This window comes from Hypomesus nipponensis, chromosome 24 (genome assembly GCF_054491055.1).
Source record: "Hypomesus nipponensis isolate SF chromosome 24, ASM5449105v1, whole genome shotgun sequence".
In the NCBI taxonomy this organism is placed as follows: Eukaryota; Metazoa; Chordata; class Actinopteri; order Osmeriformes; family Osmeridae; genus Hypomesus; species Hypomesus nipponensis.
In genome coordinates, this window is record NC_140384.1 from 65421 (window position 1) to 78886 (window position 13466).

General features: G+C 51.0%; 1 non-coding gene across 1 annotated transcript; it reads right to left on the minus strand.

Moving 5' to 3' along the window:
• Positions 1 to 13193: 13193 nt before the first annotated feature.
• On the minus strand, positions 13194 to 13275 carry trnas-gcu (transfer RNA serine (anticodon GCU)). The gene has a single exon. It is a non-coding gene; the product is annotated as a tRNA-Ser (tRNA).
• Positions 13276 to 13466: the final 191 nt, after the last annotated feature.

The window sequence follows — 13466 nt, forward strand, 5'->3', positions numbered from 1 at the left end:
GCTCTTTTTAGAAAGGCTTTTCTAAAGGCCATAATTTTCTATATGCAATAAAAGGACTGAATATGAGAACACCATAGACAATAGATGCACTTTATTTTATGTCTAAACAATTTTATTGAGACATTTTAGAAGTACTTTTAGCAGTTTTAGCGGTTTTACTTTTTATAAGGAGTATGGAAGTGGGACCGACACAAACAGGAAACGGGAGAAACCAACCCAAAAGCCTGAATGTCCCACTGGCCAAAATTTATTTTAAACTTCTCCAAGCTCTGCATCATACAGAGATCCTGGATGACTCTATTGCTAAGGGATCCTGTCCAAGAGGGATGCAGAGGCAGGTTAATAAATTAACAACTTTTATTAAACCTGCGTCCCCCTCACTTGATACCACCAGTAAGGTGAAAAACAACACCAACAAATGGTTAGAGGGGAACTTGGAAATTTTAAAGTGTCATTATGATAATATGCTGGTCTTTTTACTGGGTGACCTACCTGGGATGGATGAGGAGGCTCTTCGAGTGGCGGTGGGCTGGGGAAGGTTGAGATACAAACGCAAATTCACAACAACATCAGTGAAAACATTGCGGGAATTACTCACCTCTCCAGGAGAAAATCCATCTTCTCCAGCCCTCCGGCCGATGGGTCCGGAGGACTTCCCACCATTGCCTGCATCCTTGGATAGGGGGGTCCTAACTCTAACAGAGGAAGATCCCGACACCAGTGTGGTCACCCAGGGGGATGGATACTTACCTTGGGTAGGGATGAGGGAAACTTCAGAGGTCTCTGGAACATCTCCTGTGGGGAAAACAAACAACAACAAATGGTCACATGGGTTAAACACAACTGGAACTACCTTACCTACCTTTGAGGAGGCCCTGAACAACACATCTGGGGCCTTTGAAATGGTGAGGGAGAGGGTCCAAGTTGCCCCCAGTAGTGGCATTGAGGTGGCAATTAGCCTGGCTATTGCCAGCCCACCCCCAACAGCGGAGACCATTCTCTCTCCCAAGGTGCTGTTGACTCGGTTGAGTGACACAGAGGTGGGCCTAAGGGGTCCTAATCCCACCCTGACCCCAAATCCTTACCCCAACCCTCCCTTCCCTACATTTAACCCTCCCCCCTCCCCAAACCCCATGGTGGAGGACAGGGGACTTAACCCCTCCCTGATCCCTTATCCTAAACCCAACCCCTCCTTTTCCATACCTCACCCCAACCCTCCCTCCTCCCCCCTCCCCCTTCCCCTTGACCCTACTTACCGTCACGCTCTCAGCCAGTCACAGCCGGGGGTCCCTCCCCGGGAGGAGCCGGTGGTCCATCCAACCTGTTGGAGGAAAATACAAGAATGGCAGTTAGATGTAGTGAAACCCATAGTGGTAGTGGGGGACAACAATCTCTCGGCTATCCCTACTTTTAAGGATGATCTTATCCAGGTTGACAGTTTTCCAGGGGCAAACTGCCATCATTTAAGAGGGGTACTGGAGAAGTTGACACCAAACTCTAATACAGAGCACGTCATCCTGTCAGTGGGGATGGTTAACTGTCTCGATAGACAAAAAACCACGACCACCGTGAAGCAACTGCAGCAGCTTGGGAAAACCTGCCAAAAACAATTTCCCAAAGCCGTTATTTACGTGCCATTCATTAATTTCTCAGACAGATTGGCCAAAGACCAGCAAAAATTATTTGACGCTTTTAACTTTTATGTTGATAATAAATCTCCTTTTCAAACATTACCTGAGATGGATAGACTCCAATTCCAGGTAACAGGACGGGATCCAGTTCTCTGGACCTCCGAAACCGCAGACAAAATGCTAAAATTATGGATTAGTGACTTATTAATATAAACATTTAAAGGTTGTATACCCCCTGCTGTCTTCCGGTTGGGAGGTGAGGGATTCCTGGGGAAAGAGACAAAAAGTGATTACACAATACCAGGAATCAGAAAAAGAGTGTATATATGCACATACCTTCTTACCTTCGATACTTACCTGTGATGACCAGTGGGGGGCAGAAGAGTTCCTGTAGGATTAAAAAAGCAAAAAAAGATCAACACAGATCAAAAGTATGGGGTATTTTACTATTTACTTACCTGAAATACTTACCTACTAGGATACCTACCTTGATGGGAATATTTTAATCCTCCTCTTCACCTTCTTTTATGGGGACAAAAAAATCATTAAATAAAAACACAGGAACTTGTGCCAGTGCAACTCCAGTCCAACATTGGGCTGAGACCTGTCTCCAAACCTAACCCTAACCCTAACCCTAACCCTAACCCTAACCCTAACCCTAACCCTAACCCTAACCCTAACCCTAACCCTAACCCTAACCCTAACCCTAACCCTTTTCTCTTGGATGAGTCCTCTTGCACAGTTTATTGTGCTTCCTTCTGGGTAACAATTCTACCCCAACATTTTCCGTTGGAGCAAGCAGTGGGCAGGATCCAAGGTAAGAACTGCACATATTTGCGATTTACTTTAGCTTAGCCTTCATATTAGCATTAGCTTTACCTTAAAATTTAAAACAATTTTTTTTAGCATTAGCTTAGCAAAAAAATTAAAATAAAAAAATTGTTAGCATTAGCTTAGCATAAAATTTTAAAAAATTTAATAAAAAAAAAAAAAAAAAAAAAAAAAAAAAAAAAAAAAAAAATTTCAAAAAATTTTTTTTGCTCTAAAATGATCCCAAAACATCCCAAATCACCACAAAAAATCATCTTACTCAAAAATAAGTCTTCCTTAGGCAAATTTCTATTCCCTTCCACTCCAAACACCCAGTCACCCCCACACTATCCTTCTTTCCAACGGCCTCTACCCAATAACATCTTTAATTTCCAAAAATATAACAATTTTAAAAGAGATCACCCTTAGTCCAAGAGTTATTCTATTCCACTCCAATACCCAATCACCCTCACTCCCTCCCCACACCACTCTTATTTCAACAGCCCCCACTCAATCCTTGTAAATTATCCCCAGTTCAGATCTCCAGCTTTGAATGTTCACTTGGGTACTCGGACTATGGACTTTTTCTCGATAGACTGGACTTACTAGGACTCTCAGGACCTACTATACTCACCAATTGGATTGGAATCACACACTGGGGATTTGATCAACCCTGGTGGGCCTGCCTAGGGGAGGGTGTCTAGTGTTTCGAAGGCCGAAACGCCCAATGATCCTAGGTATACTACTGATGATGTGGTTCCTCAATTTAGAATCCGTCTAGCATAATTATCTTTCCCCGGATGGGACGTCCACCTGACTAACAACTCAGACTGAGACATGACGGTTGATTTATCCTAAATTTTAGACAACAATGACTCAACCCCTATCATCCTTCCTATTTTAACCGCCCTTATCAACCTTCCCCCACTACAACCTACCTATTGGAAATGTATGAATTCCATAACCCCCAGTCTTAAAGTCCCCGGACACCGTTTATCACTTAACCCCGGAGGGGTAGTGATTCTCAGACTGACACTATTCTTCCACCATCTGGATGAAGTAAAATATCCTAAGCCTCTTACCAGAACCCCTTTAAAACATTAATACTAACACTAACCACATCCAGGTATCTATACCAAAACCAACTCGGATCCTATACCTGAACCCAATCCTCAGATTATTACCTCAACTTAACCATGAACCCCGTACCTAAACCCAACGTTCTTGGAACCTCGTACCTAAACCCAACCATCTGGTCATTTCGGACCTGACAAATGGATTCTTGCATAACCTTATCCCGACCCTTAACCCTAACCTCAACCAACCTCAACCTATACCTAAACCCAACCTTCTGATCCATGTCCAATCCCCCCCAAAAACCCAACCATGAAGATTTATACCTAAGTCCCACTCCCCCAAATGACTTCCAAACCCAAACCAAACCAACCCCCCCCCCCCCCCCCACCACCCCCACCACCCCCCTCCCCTAGCCACCCCTTCCACCCTCTCCTCCCATCCTGAGAACCTCCCCTTGGATGTTGGGTAGAGACTGACTAAAGCCCTGTGGGCAACATTGTTCCTCGCCCTGTGGGTGTCGACTTTGTATAGTCATATATATCCCCCCTCATCCCTCTCACTCCCCACCAACCTTCCCTGCCACCTCCCACCCCTTCATACCCTCTCCTCCCATCCTGGAAACTCCCCCCTTGGATGGTAGGAAGAGGCTGACTAAAGCCCTGTGGGCAACAGTGTTCCTCGCCCCGTGGGTGTCGACTCTGTACGGTCATACATTTACACATCCATATCCCCACATTTCCCTTTCGCTCCCCGACACCCCCTTTCCCCGCCACCCCTCTCCCCCCTCCCCCCACCAGCCCCTCCCGAACGGACCTAAGATTCCCCATCCATGTCTCAGTACTTTTGTCCAAAATGTAGGAGAAAGGTCTTCGGACAGCAGTATGTCACCCCTGTGGGATGCTAATACTGTATACTCCTATTACTCAGATCTTTAAGCCAACGTACTAGTGTTTGCAACTCAATCCTTTAGACTTCTAGACTCTTTATTCCATTTAAGGGGTTGGAGTGAGTGGGGTTTCAGGTGCGCGTGCCTCAATGGGGTCTCACCTGCACTGTGGTCCCGTCGGGGTCCCACAGGGTGTTTCCTCGTCATTATTGCCACACCTAACCCTAACCCTAACCCTAACCCTAACCCTAACCCTAACCATAACCCGGGGTCATTTGGACGCTCTAAACACCCAGGCATGCGTCACACGTCCACGGCGTCCAACTCATATAATTCACCGGGGCTGGAAGCTTAAAGGGACCAGACACACCGGTGTGGTGCTGGTACCGACATGGCTGCTGGGCTCAGCCGTTTTATGTATCTTTTCCCCCGAAAGTAGATTGGGAAAAGTCAGACGCCACCAGGGTGTGAACCCCGGTCTCCCGTTCCATATTTACGTCTGCCATGGCGGTTATTCACACATCCAAGGCTCAGTTGAGGGTAAGACCCAATCAGGGATCAATTGGAAGTGTTCTTTACCGGGGCTGGAAGCTTAAAGGGACCAGACACACCGGTGTGGTGCTGGTACCGACATGGCTGCTGGGCTCAGCCGTTTTATGTATCTTTTCCCCCGAAAGTAGATTGGGAAAAGTCAGACGCCACCAGGGTGTGAACCCCGGTCTCCCGTTCCATATTTACGTCTGCCATGGCGGTTATTCACACATCCAAGGCTCAGTTGAGGGTAAGACCCAATCAGGGATCAATTGGAAGTGTTCTTCACCGGGGCTGGAAGCTTAAAGGGACCAGACACACCGGTGTGGTGCTGGTACCGACATGGCTGCTGGGCTCAGCCGTTTTATGTATCTTTTCCCCCGAAAGTAGATTGGGAAAAGTCAGACGCCACCAGGGTGTGAACCCCGGTCTCCTGTTCCATATTTACGTCTGCCATGGCGGTCATTCACACATCCACGGCTCAGTTGAGGGTAAGACCCAATCAGGGATCAATTGGAAGTGTTCTTCACCGGGGCTGGAAGCTTAAAGGGACCAGACACACCGGTGTGGTGCTGGTACCGACATGGCTGCTGGGCTCAGCCGTTTTATGTATCTTTTCCCCCGAAAGTAGATTGGGAAAAGTCAGACGCCACCAGGGTGTGAACCCCGGTCTCCCGTTCCATATTTACGTCTGCCATGGCGGTCATTCACACATCCACGGCTCAGTTGAGGGTAAGACCCAATCTGGGTCCGGGATAACTTCCCGGTTCTGGATCACGCTCGACCCCTGGTAAACCTTTGATTATGGAAACCGAGGTGGAGTAAGACGCCTTACGTCCCCGACAAAAGCTTGGATCAAGGGGTAACTTTCAATAGATCACAGCGTGTGAGCTGCTCTGCTACGTACGAAACCCTCACCCAGAATCAGGTCGATTGATACGAGTGATTTAGCAACATGTTCCCCGCGAACATGCTGTGCTCATCAGGAGCGGGGCAATCATCATCCGGCCGCACCCCAACCCTGTCACGGATGGCCCTTCGCACTGACCGAAGCCGGTTATTCAGATAGTCAAGTTCGGCGTTCGATTCATCCCGCAACGCCAGTTCTGCTACGGACCTCCACCAGAGTTTCCTCTGACTTTGCCCTGCCCAGGCATAGTTTACCATCTTTCGGGTCATATCGCACGCGCTCACGCTCCACCTCCCCGACGGTGCGGCCGAGACAGGCCGGTGGTGCGCCCAGCCCCGCAGGACCAGGATCCCACCTTAGCCGGCACGCGCCAGCCCTCACTTTCATTGCGCCGCGGGGTTTCCACTGGGTGTCACCCTCTGACTCGCGCGTGCGTTAAACTCAGGTCCGTGTTTCAAGACGGGTCGGATGGGTTGCCGACATCGCCGCTGACCCCACCCGTTTACCTCTCAACGGTTTCACGCCCTCTTGAACTCTCTCTTCAAAGTTAGTTTCATCTCTCCCTTACGGTACTTGTCGACTATCGCTCTGGATGCCCCCCACCACAATAGCATGCACCACAATACCTCGGGGGGCAATCTCAGTTCATCGTTCAACAGAGGGAGAAGAGGGAAACTAGACATTCGGTTTTAGAGGGCGGCCCGCCCGAGGAGCGAGCAACACCCCATACCTTACCCCTCACGACGGTGTACTCGGTCAGGTAGCTTTGCGAGGCGAGTGGCTGCACCCTTGCAGGAATACATGACCCACCGGATGGTTTCGGCCTTGGCTGACGTCAGCCTAGGCGTCCCTCCACCGAACAGACCGAACCCCCACCTCACTCGCTCTCCTGCCGTCCTCCGCAAGTGGCTTGGCCCTAATGTCAGCTCCTCCCACAACCGGCATGTCCAGCCTTCGTCCCATGCTCGCAGAGAGCCGACCAAGCCGGTAGAGTGCCTTCCATTGGTTCCGTACTACCATACTGGACGACCTCCCCGTTGACTAAGCCGCGCCTCATTAAGCAGGCACTGGTGCTCGACCGACCCATCGGAGATTTTTTCCACCACTCCCCCTTAAGTGTTCTGAGCTCCCCCACCACAGCTCCATGCACCACGATACCGGGGGAGTCTCAGTTCAGCGTTCAAAATTTCAGCAAATAACCCCCGACGGATATCACCCAGGCCACCCCAGCATACCCTCCCCCCGCTCCAGCACGCAGCGCACGGAGGTCTGTGCTGTCAGGGAAAAGACGGCCGAGGCAAACCCAGATGACACCGCCAGGAGCCATCACCAAAACACCCAGCCGGAGGCACCACTGCTAGAACTAGCACTGGCCCTCCTGGGTGAACGCTCACCCCTACTGGAAGACACATATCTTGCCATAACGCCCGTACAAGTACTTAGACTTGCATGGCTTAATCTTTGAGACAAGCATATACTGCTGGCAGGATCAACCAGGTAGCCTTTCTTCCAGTGCTCCGCGCGGAGCACCCAATGGGGAGGCCCCCCCGGGACCCCAAGACATACCCTCTCGTCAGCGGACACCCCCGCCACAGCTCCCCGTCCGGAGACGGAGGTCTGCGCAGTCAGAGGCCCGCGGCGGTCGGGACGGTCGAGGGGGACCCAGGAGACGCCGCCAGCAAGGACAGGCTGTTGGGGGGACGACAACCGGTAACCGACAGGGTAGGTTTCGCGAAACATCGTGTCTCTGACGCCGGCGCGTAGCGGGGTGAACAGCGCTCAGGGTGTGAGCCAGGCGTGCCACTCCCCGCACCAGAGCGCCATCATAGGACCCCTAGGACAGACGGTACAACTTGGCCTCGCACCGAACACTTCTCCCGGGAGCTATGGGGCTCGCGACGTGCGGCCCCGCGCTCGGCTGCCCGGGACATGGGACTGACCCCCTTGGAGCTGGAGGAACCGTCCACCCATCAAGGGTGGGGGACCTCCGATCGTGGTTGTCGAGGACACCAATAGGTCAGATGGATGACGATGGTCTGTGTGTACGCGGGCGCGTGGCTCCGACCGGGGCTTCCAAACGGTGAACACAAAACAGGTCCGAAAAAGCGCCCCTCACCGGCCATTCACCGGTGCGCGGGGGCCCCCCTGGAAGTGCCTGAGTCGGGGGTATGGTCCTGGCCCTGACCGGAGCTTCAAAACGGTGGAAAAAAAATTTGACCCAAAGAGGCGCCCCCCACCGGCCGCTCGCGGGTGCCCGGGTCGGGGGTATGGGCCTGGAACGGACCGGTGCTTCAAAACAGTGAAAAAAAAAAAAAATTCGAAAAAGAGCGCCCCCACCGGCCGTTCTCCGGTGCGCGGGGTCCCCCCTGGAAGTGCCTGAGTTGAGGGTATGGTCCTGGCCCTGACCGGAGCTTCAAAACAGTGAAAACAATTTTTTGCCCAAAAAGGCGCCCCCTATCGGCCGCTCGCGGGTGCCAGGGGTCGGGGGTAAGGCCCTGGAGCCATCCTGAGACTTCGAAAAAAAAAAAAAAAAAATGACCTCCAGGGGTCTCACCCACCTTGGGGTACCCGCCCACAGTGCTTCATTCGCGGGTAGCGGCCCAGGGACGACCGCTCGGTTCGTGAGAACCGTGTGCTCGCGCACATCCGTGATAGTCAAGTGAAAGGGGAGATCCCCATGAGCGTGGTCACCAAAGCGTGGCACTGGGCTTCAGGAAGGGCCCTATGGAGGCTCCGTGTAACCTCCATTGACTTGCAAGTCTTTCACAAGTCGGTTTCTAATATCACGCCGGTAGCTGTCTGGTGGACTGGGGGCCGCGACAATGGAAAGTTTGTAAGCTGGAAGCTGGGAGACTGCCTCGGAGGCTGGAAAAGTGACACACACGGGTAACTCCGGTGCCGTTCAACGGATTTCGACGAAAATAGGCTCGTTGGAAAGCCAACGTCGGGGACACGACGACTAACTGTGCGCCCCGTTGCGCACGCGCGCGTGCGCGACATGGGAAGCGAAACAAAACTTCAAACAGAGCTACAGGCTCGTGCGTGCGAAAAAGGCCGAGACACGAAGACGTGCCCGCGTGCGCCTCGCCCCAACTCGAATAACAAAGTCGTCCCGGGCCGGATCCGAGCTACGGGACGGAAACGGGAGCCGAGTCAAAATTTCAAACGGAGCCCGCGTCGCGGAAATGGTCAAAATGAAAAAAATTACTGTTTGAGCACGTGCTCCCTACTCTAACTAAAATAACAAAACAATCCCCGTTGAAATACGTTGAGCACAAAAAAAATTAGAAGCGAGTGAAAATTTCAAACAGAGCTAGAGAAATGGGGATCCTATTTTTGGGGAAAAACAACGTTGTCAGCGCTTCCCCCGCGTCTAACTTGAATAATAAAACTGTCCCCAGCGAAATCCCACGTTCGGGCGAAAAACTGTCAATTTAACACTTCCCCAAAATCCAAAAAGTCAAACATACTTTCACCCAATGCAAACTTGAAATGAATTGGGGATGGTTAAAATGCAACTCCACTTTGCGGGCACTCAGAGCCTCGAGGGTGGGCTCATTGGATAGGTATGGACCGGGGGATGAAGGATGGAGAGAGTGCAGCGGGCGCGCACGCGCACGGGAGACGCTGCGAAGGAAACAAAATTTCAAACGGAGCTACCGAAATGGAAACGCAATTTCCGGGGAGGAAAACCACTCATCCCGCTGACCCTTACTGTAACTTGAATAACAAAACAGTCCCCGTTGAAATACGTTGAACGGAACGGAAACGGGAAGCGAGTGAAAATTTCAAACAGAGCTACCGAAATGGAGACACGTTTTTCGGGGAGGAAAAACACTGTCCCCGCTGCCCCAGACTCCCACTTGAATAACAAAACTGTCCCCGTCCAAATCAGACGTTCGGGCGATTTACTGTGAATTTTCAAAACACCACTCCCCAACTTTGAAGAGACTGCTTTCAAAGTTAGGAAAAGGCTCTTTGTGCAGAGGTAACTCCACTTTTCGGGCACCCAGCGCCTCGAGGGTGGGCTTGTTGGATAGGTACGGGCCGCGGGACGACAATAAGCGAAGGTCCGGCGGACGTGCACGCGCGTGCGAGACGCTGCGAGCGGAACAAAATTTCAAATCGACCTGCCGAAAAAAATGTCACTTTTTCGGGAAACAAAAACACTCTCCCCGCTGCCCCAGAGTCCAACTTGAATAACAAAACAGTCCCCGTTGAAATCCCATGTTCGGGCGATTTACTGTGAATTTTACAAACTATCCACATTCAATAAGTCAAACACACTCCCGCTCCCCGGGGGGACCCCCCCTTCCCCGGGGGACCCACCCTCCGGGGGGACCCCCCCTCCGGTACCCGAGCACCGGGGGGCCCTGTACACCCACTATTAAGCCCACCCCCTGTGTTAAAACCCATTAAACGCAACTTTAAGAACTCTGTGCCCCTGGTCATCCTTGTGGAATTTTGTGCCTCTGGTCATCCTCCCATAGACTTCCATTCAAGTTGGACTTAGGTTTTGGCGCGTTGGCTTCTCATGCATCTGGTCATCCTCCCATTGACTCCCATTCAAAAGTCATGCCTCTGGTCATCCTCCCATAGACTTCCATTCAAGTTGGACTTAGTTTTTGGAGCTTTCACTGCTCGTGCCTCTGGTCATCCTCCCATAGACTCCCATTCAAGTTGGACTTAGGTTTTGGCGCGTTGGCTTCTCATGCATCTGGTCATCCTCCCATTGACTCCCATTCAAGTTGGACTTAGTTTTTGGAGCTTTCACTGCTCGTGCCTCTGGTCATCCTCCCATTGACTCCCATTCAAGTTGGACTTAGTTTTTGGAGCTTTCACTGCTCGTGCCTCTGGTCATCCTCCCATAGACTCCCATTCAAGTTGGACTTAGGTTTTGGCACGTTGGCTTCTCATGCATCTGGTCATCCTCCCATTGACTCCCATTCAAGTTGGACTTAGTTTTTGGAGCTTTCACTGCTCGTGCCTCTGGTCATCCTCCCATTGACTCCCATTCAAGTTGGACTTAGTTTTTGGAGCTTTCACTGCTCGTGCCTCTGGTCATCCTCCCATAGACTCCCATTCAAGTTGGACTTAGGTTTTGGCGCGTTGGCTTCTCATGCATCTGGTCATCCTCCCATTGACTCCCATTCAAGTTGGACTTAGTTTTTGGAGCTTTCACTGCTCGTGCCTCTGGTCATCCTCCCATAGACTCCCATTCAAGTTGGACTTAGGTTTTGGCGCGTTGGCTTCTCATGCCTCTGGTCTTCCTCCCATTGACTCCCATTCAAGTTGGACTTAGTTTTTGGAGCTTTCACTGCTAGTGCCTCTGGTCCTCCTCCCATTGACTCCCATTCAAGTTTAACTTAGGTTCTAGAGCACTTTAACAACCCCTGGTCTTACATTTAACAGACCTTTTTATCCAGAGCAACTTACAGTAGGTACGGGGACACTCCCCCCAAGGCAAGTAGGACACAACGTGACACAACTTCATGTGCACCAGCCAGGACTTGAACTGGCGACCTTCAGATTACAAGACCCATACGCTACCAACTCAACCACCTGGGTCTTCCGCCCTTTGACTCCCATTCAAGTTGGACTTAGGTTTTGGAGGGTTGGACTTAGGTTTTGGAGGGTGCAGGGGGCATGGAAAAACACTGTTCACCGTCATGGAAAAACACTGTCTAGCCGGACAATTTGCCTTGATAGAGGGCAGCTGGCCCCAATGCTCTCCAGGCATTATGGAAGATTCAAGGAAGAAGGTGGTTAGGATATGCTTGCTATGCTCGGGGAAACCTTATGCCCGACTAGATAGGCATCTTACAAAGGTTCACAAATTGCAAGTTGGCACCCGCGATTACGACAATGCTTACAGAGGACTGACATCCGAGGACGCCGTCGAGGACGATCAGCACCACCAGCCGGGGTGCTCAGATACCACCAACGCTGTACCTACCGGTCCGGAGAGCCACCACAACATGTCCAGTTCCAGCTCCAGTGGCAGCTCCAGCTCGACCGACGATGATACGGACACTGGGGACATTGTGAGCGCTTACCATGCGTACCTTGTGATCCCTCAGGCATCGAGGAAACAGATGGAAAACCTTAAAAGCACCATCAATCGAATTAAAGACTTTATGGTTCAAATTAAGAACTTTGAAGAACCAGGGGCGGTTCAGAGTTGGTTCAGCGCCCTGTCAACCCGAGGTCTGAAGGCGAGCACCCTCAAATCGTACCTCTGTGATGTCTCTGCGTTTGTGAAATGGCTCAAAGAGTATAGGCCGCCCGGCCTTTCCGTTCGAAAAGAGTCCTCCGCCCTGTGCTCATGAAACTTTCCAAGCTTTCAAGAGATAACCGTGTCAACCTTCGAAGACAACGGTTGACCCTCACTCGTTCTCAGCAGACGGGCTTGCTGACGAGTGCAGAGATATGCGCCATTGGCACCGATTTGGATAGGTGCGTACCCGAACTACTGTTGGCCTTGGAGACGGCCGTGACCCATCGAAGCGCTAACAGGGCTGCAGCTGCTATCATTCTGCATGTAACCATATTCAACGGTGCCAGGCGCGGGGTGTTTTTGGAAATGACCCGCGACAACTTCACCTCCGCTGAGCGCCTGGAAGATATGTTCCTTGTGTCAGTGCCTGAGCACAAGACAGCCCAATATCATGGACCTGCTGTTTTAGCTCTCACGGAGGAAGAGCATGGTTGGCTCTCTCGCTTTGTACAGGCATCAACTAAGCTTCCCGGTTACCCTCGGAACACCGACCAGAGACTGTTCTTTTCGCGCAGCGGCTCGGCCATGGTCGGATTATCCAGGGACGTCCAGAGGTTGATGCATAGCTTGGGTCACCAAAGCGTCACTCTCCATCACTTACGCCATTCCATAAGTACATTGAATTGGACTCACATGTGCGGGTCGGACCGAAATTTGATAGCCAACCATATGTGCCATTCTGCGGTTACCGAAGAGAGGTTTTATGTCCGTATAGGGACACCTCTTGGCCACGTTCAGGCCCGCAAAAACATTACGTCTTTGCTGTATGCTCAAAATGTTTGAATAAAAGAGCCATTTGATTGCAACTTTTTCTCGTGTTTACATGTTTTCTGAGGCCAAGCATACACCTCTCATATCGGCCACTCATCTTCCTTAGAGGGCCGTGCGCCCTAGCCATAAAAAAGCAGGTGACAACAGGCACAATTGTAAAAAGGAACATTATCAGGAGCAGAGGAAGGAATCAAAGAGTTGTTGGAAAGGCAGTGGATGGACACTAAGTAGGAGAACTAAGGGTTTAGGGACGGAAGAATTTCAATTTCATAAGGCGGACATGTCATAAAGATGACTCACCGACGAGGATGAGATTCGAACTCACGCGTGCAGAACACAATGGATTAGCAGTCCATCGCCTTAACCACTCGGCCACCTCGTTGTTTACAGCACCGGGCCCACGGCAGTGAAAGATCCTTCCATTTCACAAAAAAAGGAAAAAAGCAGGTGACAACAGGCACAATTGTAAAAAGGAACATTATCAGGAGCAGAGGAAGGAATCAAAGAGTTGTTGGAAAGGCAGTGGATGGACACTAAGTAGGAGAACTAAGGGTTTAGGGACGGAAGAATTTC